This window comes from Amia ocellicauda, chromosome 15 (assembly GCF_036373705.1).
Source record: "Amia ocellicauda isolate fAmiCal2 chromosome 15, fAmiCal2.hap1, whole genome shotgun sequence".
NCBI classification, from domain to species: domain Eukaryota; kingdom Metazoa; phylum Chordata; class Actinopteri; order Amiiformes; family Amiidae; genus Amia; species Amia ocellicauda.
Genome location: NC_089864.1, coordinates 18,517,164 through 18,523,991, shown reverse-complemented (window position 1 = coordinate 18,523,991; position 6,828 = coordinate 18,517,164).

Below are 6,828 nucleotides of genomic sequence, written 5' to 3'. Positions count from 1 at the left end.
ATATGGTTAAAGACTTGTGTATTCAATTTCGAGTTTAATTATTAATATTTTAGTCAATAACATGATAAAACATCAACCTGATATTTACGTAAACTTGATACAGTAAATGTGAATGTAAATAGTATGTTTCCGCATTTTTGTAGATGAAACTATATACAAAATTAGTTAATTGTATTTAGTAATGGAATTTTGTTGAAGACAGCTGATGGAGAGAAAGATAAAAGGCAGCCTGTGTCATTAATATGCACTATGAGGTTGAGCATATTGTATACTTTATCTTACATAGAACCATAAACAAACTTCCCTGTTTATTATGGAATTGTAACTACATTTTTGCAATGTTGGTTCATTTGCTGAAACACTCTGCATATTTTGCATTGATTAAATAAGTACTCATAAAGTTAAAGTCATCCTTGGAGATTATAATGAAGAGGAATAACATCTGTACATTGCTAAGGCCTTGCTTGTCTTCCTTGTCATTGACATTTCAACATACAACCCGAACAGCACCGCGGTGTCACGTTGCGAAAGCCAAGCATATCACATGAAGTATTTAGAAGGCAGGTTTAGACGCTTGTCACATGTGCTTAGTGTTTCCTTTGTTATGGCTGAATAGTTTAAGATATGACATTTACAGTCTTGTGTTAAAGTAAATACCAGAATTCAAGGCTTAATTGAATTACATTATGATTTAATGTCAGCAAAGACATTCTAAAGTAAATAGTTTTGGTTTAAACTACCAATCCCCCACAAAGTATTTTGATATTTGGGTACTAAAGTTCAATCTGTTGATCTTAATAAAAACAATGTTAAGAATATAAACCTGTATTAATAAAAGTTGAAGATAACATATATACTGTTTTATAGCAAAAAGGTAATGTTTTGGCTTAGTATTGTAAAATCTAACTATGTTCACAGGTGGCTTAGTAATCATGTCTTACCCATTGATGATGATGATGATGATGATAATTGTTTTGACATGGTGTATGTTATCTCATTGTTTATATTCACAATGTGCAATCACACAAACTCTGCGATGTGTAAAAAGTCCCAAAACTTAAATCGCAAATGCATACAAATTATTGCATATATACACCGATCAGCCATAACATTATGACCACTGACAGGTGAAGTGAATAACACTGATAATCTCGTTATCATGGCACCTGTCAGTGGGTGGGATATATTAGGCAGCAAGTGAACATTTTGTCCTCAAAGTTGATGTGTTAGAAGCAGGAAAAATGGGCAGCGTAAGGATCTGAGCGACTTTGACAAGGGCCAAATTGTGATGGCTAGACGACTGGGTCAGAGCATCTCCAAAACTGCAGCTCTTGAACACACAATGCATCGCAGTTTGTTGCGTATGGGGCTGCGTAGCCGCAGACCAGTCAGGGTGCCCATGCTGACCCCTGTCCACTGCCGAAAGCACCTACAATGAGCACGTGAGCATCAGAACTGGACCACGGAGCAATGGAAGAAGGTGGCCTGGTCTGATGAATCACGAGTTCAAGGTGTTGACTTGGCCTCCAAATTCCCCAGATCTCAATCCATCTGTGGGATGTGCTGGCCAAACCAGTCCGATCCATGGAGGCCACCTCGCAACTTACAGGACTTAAAGGATCTGCTGCTAACGTCTTGGTGCCAGATACCACAGCACACCTTCAGAGGTCTAGTGGAGTCCATGCCTTGACGGGTCAGGGCTGTTTTGGCGGCAAAAGGGGGACCTACACAATATTAGGCAGGTGGTCATAATGTTATGGCTGATTGGTGTATATGCCACTTAGTTTCAACAATGTTATTACACAGGATTATTGACCAAAACATCTGAATACAGCATACCAAGCACATACCGAATTTACTTCTCAGCTTGTGGCTCATTGTGACATTAACTCCTAAACACAGAATTCTTTATCTCCAGCACCAGCCCTGAGATAGGGGGGCTTGCTTAGACACAATCAATAATTATATCTGCTTTATATTGCTAAAACACTGTTCTAATTGATTGTGGCAAGTACAATAAATAAATAAATACCACGCAGCACATAATTGCTGTCAAATGCATCCTGTCATGGAAGAGGATTCGACTTCCTTCACCCCTAGCATTACTATAAACCTGGCTGATGTTCGTCACATGGTGAGTTGTGTAACAGCTACAAATGTTGTGTCCTTGTGGGCCCTCCAGTACTTTGTAGTCATCACATGAGATATGGCATCAATGGTGAACTATGTGCTATCCTCTGACAAAATCACAAACGCTGAAATCTTGACATGCGCCATGTGACAAGATGCTTACAGAGATGGTGTGTAAATTAGTCAAGGCAATAGCCATTCTATTTTCATTGATATATATATATATATATATATATGATTAATTTGGTGTTTCTGGCCTTTTGTCCCATTTTATTTGGAATTATACCATACCTCTGATTAAACTAAATAATGTACTTATACTACCTGCACATTTCAGTGTACTTTGGATATTTGGTTCAATGAATGCCTATTTCTGGAATTACAATGAAACTCAATTAAAGTATTTTATGGTTACATATTGAGGGCAATTCTTTCACTGAACCATTTTGTGAGCATTTAATGGATATTCTGTTAAGACATTTTATGATATTTGAGCCATAACAAAAGTTAAATCCCTAGATTGATCACACTCAACTGAGCAGTGGTAAATCGCATTGAAGCAGAGGGAATAACTCGAAAATTAAAGCAGAGTACAGCTAACCTGAAAGAGATTTAAACAATAATCCAGATTTTATGCATTTCACACTTCAAAAGCTTTCAAGATCACAGAAAGGATACATGACATTTAACATTCTCTCTAGCTGATCAAAGCTAGAGCTCATAAACTCTTACACTTATATAAGAGTCATTGGAGACAAACTAGAAGTAGGAAAGCACTTCACACCACTGTGCAAGGGCATTATACACATTAATGACAAAAAGCAATCAACAGAAGCCATTCCTATCTAGATGATCCTCATGATTTGTCATGAATCCAAAATAAAAATATATATTAATAAATACTTCTTATTGTGAACAAAACACAAGTTATTACTGAGTGTGCTTATCACCTTGATGTTAGAAAGTATAATCCTCAGGTCACACATTTTCCCAGAAATGTTCACTTATTATATACTTCATTATAAACTTCTTGAGAAAATGACATTCATGTTGCAACCACCATAACTAAAATATATATATATATATATATATTTTATAGTTATGGTGGAAAAACTGTGTATATATATACACTCACCTAAAGGATTATTAGGAACACCTGTTCAATTTCTCATTAATGCAATTATCTAACCAACCAATCACATGGCAGTTGCTTCAATGCATTTAGGGGTGTGGTCCTGGTCAAGACAATCTCCTGAACTCCAAACTGAATGTCTGAATGGGAAAGAAAGGTGATTTAAGCAATTTTGAGCGTGGCATGGTTGTTGGTGCCAGACGGGCCGGTCTGAGTATTTCACAATCTGCTCAGTTACTGGGATTTTCACGCACAACCATTTCTAGGGTTTACAAAGAATGGTGTGAAAAGGGAGAAACATCCAGTATGCGGCAGTCCTGTGGGCGAAAATGCCTTGTTGATGCTAGAGGTCAGGGGAGAATGGGCCGACTGATTCAAGCTGATAGAAGAGCAACTTTGACTGAAATAACCACTCGTTACAACCGAGGTATGCAGCAAAGCATTTGTGAAGCCACAACACGTACAACCTTGAGGCAGATGGGCTACAACAGCAGAAGACCCCACCGGGTACCACTCATCTCCACTACAAATAGGAAAAAGAGGCTACAATTTGCACAAGCTCACCAAAATTGGACAGTTGAAGACTGGAAAAATGTTGCCTGGTCTGATGAGTCTCGATTTCTGTTGACACATTCAGATGGTAGAGTCAGAATTTGGCGTAAACAGAATGAGAACATGGATCCATCATGCCTTGTTACCACTGTGCAGGCTGGTGGTGGTGGTGTAATGGTGTGGGGGATGTTTTCTTGGCACACTTTAGGCCCCTTAGTGCCAATTGGGCATCGTTTAAATGCCACGGCCTACCTGAGCATTGTTTCTGACCATGTCCATCCCTTTATGACCACCATGTACCCATCCTCTGATGGCTACTTCCAGCAGGATAATGCACCATGTCACAAAGGTCCAATCATTTCAAATTGGTTTCTTGAACATGACAATGAGTTCACTGTACTAAACTGGCCCCCACAGTCACCAGATCTCAACCCAATAGAGCATCTTTGGGATGTGGTGGAACGGGAGCTTCGTGCCCTGGATGTGCATCCCACAAATCTCCATCAACTGCAAGATGCTATCCTATCAATATGGGCCAACATTTCTAAAGAATGCTTTCAGCACCTTGTTGAATCAATGCCACGTATAATTAAGGCAGTTCTGAAGGCGAAAGGGGGTCAAACACAGTATTAGTATGGTGTTCCTAATAATCCTTTAGGTGAGTGTATATATATATATATTAATATATATATGTGTGTGTGTGTGTGTGTAAACCTTATAACTACAATTAAATCATCATCATCATCATGGCACATTCTATATAAGAAAATTCTTGATACCATTTTAAAATGTATGGATCATACATGGATGTAACTTTTCACAGTACCTGAACAGAATGTGTTGTGTAATATGAAAATTGATTAGCATGCATATTTAATTCCACTCTGGTGTCATGGTATATTGATAAGATTCATGCCTAGACAAATTCTTTCTTTACTTTTTGAAAGTAGGTTGTACATGATGGCATCACACTCTCAAATGAATAACTTGAATTACAATTCATGCCAAAACTGTCAACTCAATTTCTTTTCAGACTATAAATAGCTTAACATATTGCATCAGCATTATAGAGTACCTATGCATTACCTTAGGGGGCATCAATGAGCCTTTTTAATAGTTTCTGAATTTCTTTATATTTAAAACATCACAGTTTTATAATTTTATGCGATAATATCAGTTTATTGGGGGAAATTGTAAAATAGTTGTGTCTCTCTTTTATTATCAGGGGAAATTATTTAAATGCACATGGAAATGCTGAAGAGGTGGGTGTATTACTGAACTGGAATGGGTCATTATAGAGGTGACTGCTCTGTCTGATGCAATCTCTCTGATGTATTACTATCACTTCTCTTTCTGAACCTTCACCTATTACTTATTGTTTCACACTTTTTCACAATCATTTACCTACTGAAACTGGTTCTATGAACACAATATCCCAAACAATTTAGGTACCAAAAGAAAGACTATTTCAAAAAAAGTATAAGCATTTATTTGACCTGTTTTCATACAAATTTCATTAAACCATTTCTTGCTCGACCCAAAAAACACAATTCTCTTCATGAAGCACAGCATTCATCAATGACACCTCATGAACTCACTGCCATTCAACATACCAAACTCCAATCACTAAAACGCAACATTTTTATCTCACACACAACACAATGTCCTCAAGGACTATTAAACTTAATTGTTTAACCCTCAGAGCACTAGGCCCACAGGGGGTGCTCTACGCTTCAGGCCTAAAGCATTCTCAAAAAAATCACAGCGCTTAAGATACCGCAACAAATTACTTTATTTTATATAATTAAATATAAGCATCATATGAAACCTGTATATCATGAGAAACATAAGACACTGATGTTTTTCATTCTTCTATAATTCGTTTATTTTTCAAATGAATACAGAAATGTGCATTGGCAAAGAAACGAAACTTAAACAGACGCCATTTTTTTTTCAAAACAACCCAGTTTTCAGAAATAACCTGGTTTATAAACACTTAAAAAAATATATTCATATGAATCGCCAGAATGTTATTTTTAAAATGGGAAAAAACGCAGATGTTTACAAATACTTGTTCAAAAGTTATAATACGTTTTGCAAGGAGCCTGAGAATTTTGGTCCGTATCAGTTTCTACCGTTCTGTTCTGGCCCATAATTGGTTTAATGACATCACAATAGTCTCAGATCTCTTTCTTCCACCCTACTCACTATTCCTTAACCCCATAGAGGAGTTTTTCTCAGCATGGCAGTGGAAGGTCTACAACTGAATTCTCTATGAACAGGACATTCTGGTATGTGTGTATTGTTTTTACACTTATACTCTCTAACACAATTTACACAGATTAGAGTAGCACGCTGTTGCAAAGTGCAAAATTTATTCTGGTAATACTGAAAAAGCATATTTTATAATTGTGTTTTTCACCTGTGAGTAATGGATATTCAGTAGAGTCTATTTATTTGCTTAATTTTTTGTGCCATTTGAAGGCAGAGTTTCATTTAGATAACATGTTTTTGAGCAGACTGTCTCATTTTGCCTGAGACTTCTGAGGTATTGGCCAGTATGGTGTGGGTTTTATGTTTTGTGTTTATAGTTTTGAGAAAATTGAGTATCATTTCAGGTAATGTGTCTAAACAGTTGTGGAAAAACTGTGTATATATATATATACACTCACCTAAAGGATTATTAGGAACACCTGTTCAATTTCTCATTAATGCAATTATCTAACCAACCAATCACATGGCAGTTGCTTCAATGCATTTAGGGGTGTGGTCCTGGTCAAGACAATCTCCTGAACTCCAAACTGAATGTCTGAATGGGAAAGAAAGGTGATTTAAGCAATTTTGAGCGTGGCATGGTTGTTGGTGCCAGACGGGCCGGTCTGAGTATTTCACAATCTGCTCAGTTACTGGGATTTTCACGCACAACCATTTCTAGGGTTTACAAAGAATGGTGTGAAAAGGGAAAAACATCCAGTATGCGGCAGTCCTGTGGGCGAAAATGCCTTGTTGATGCT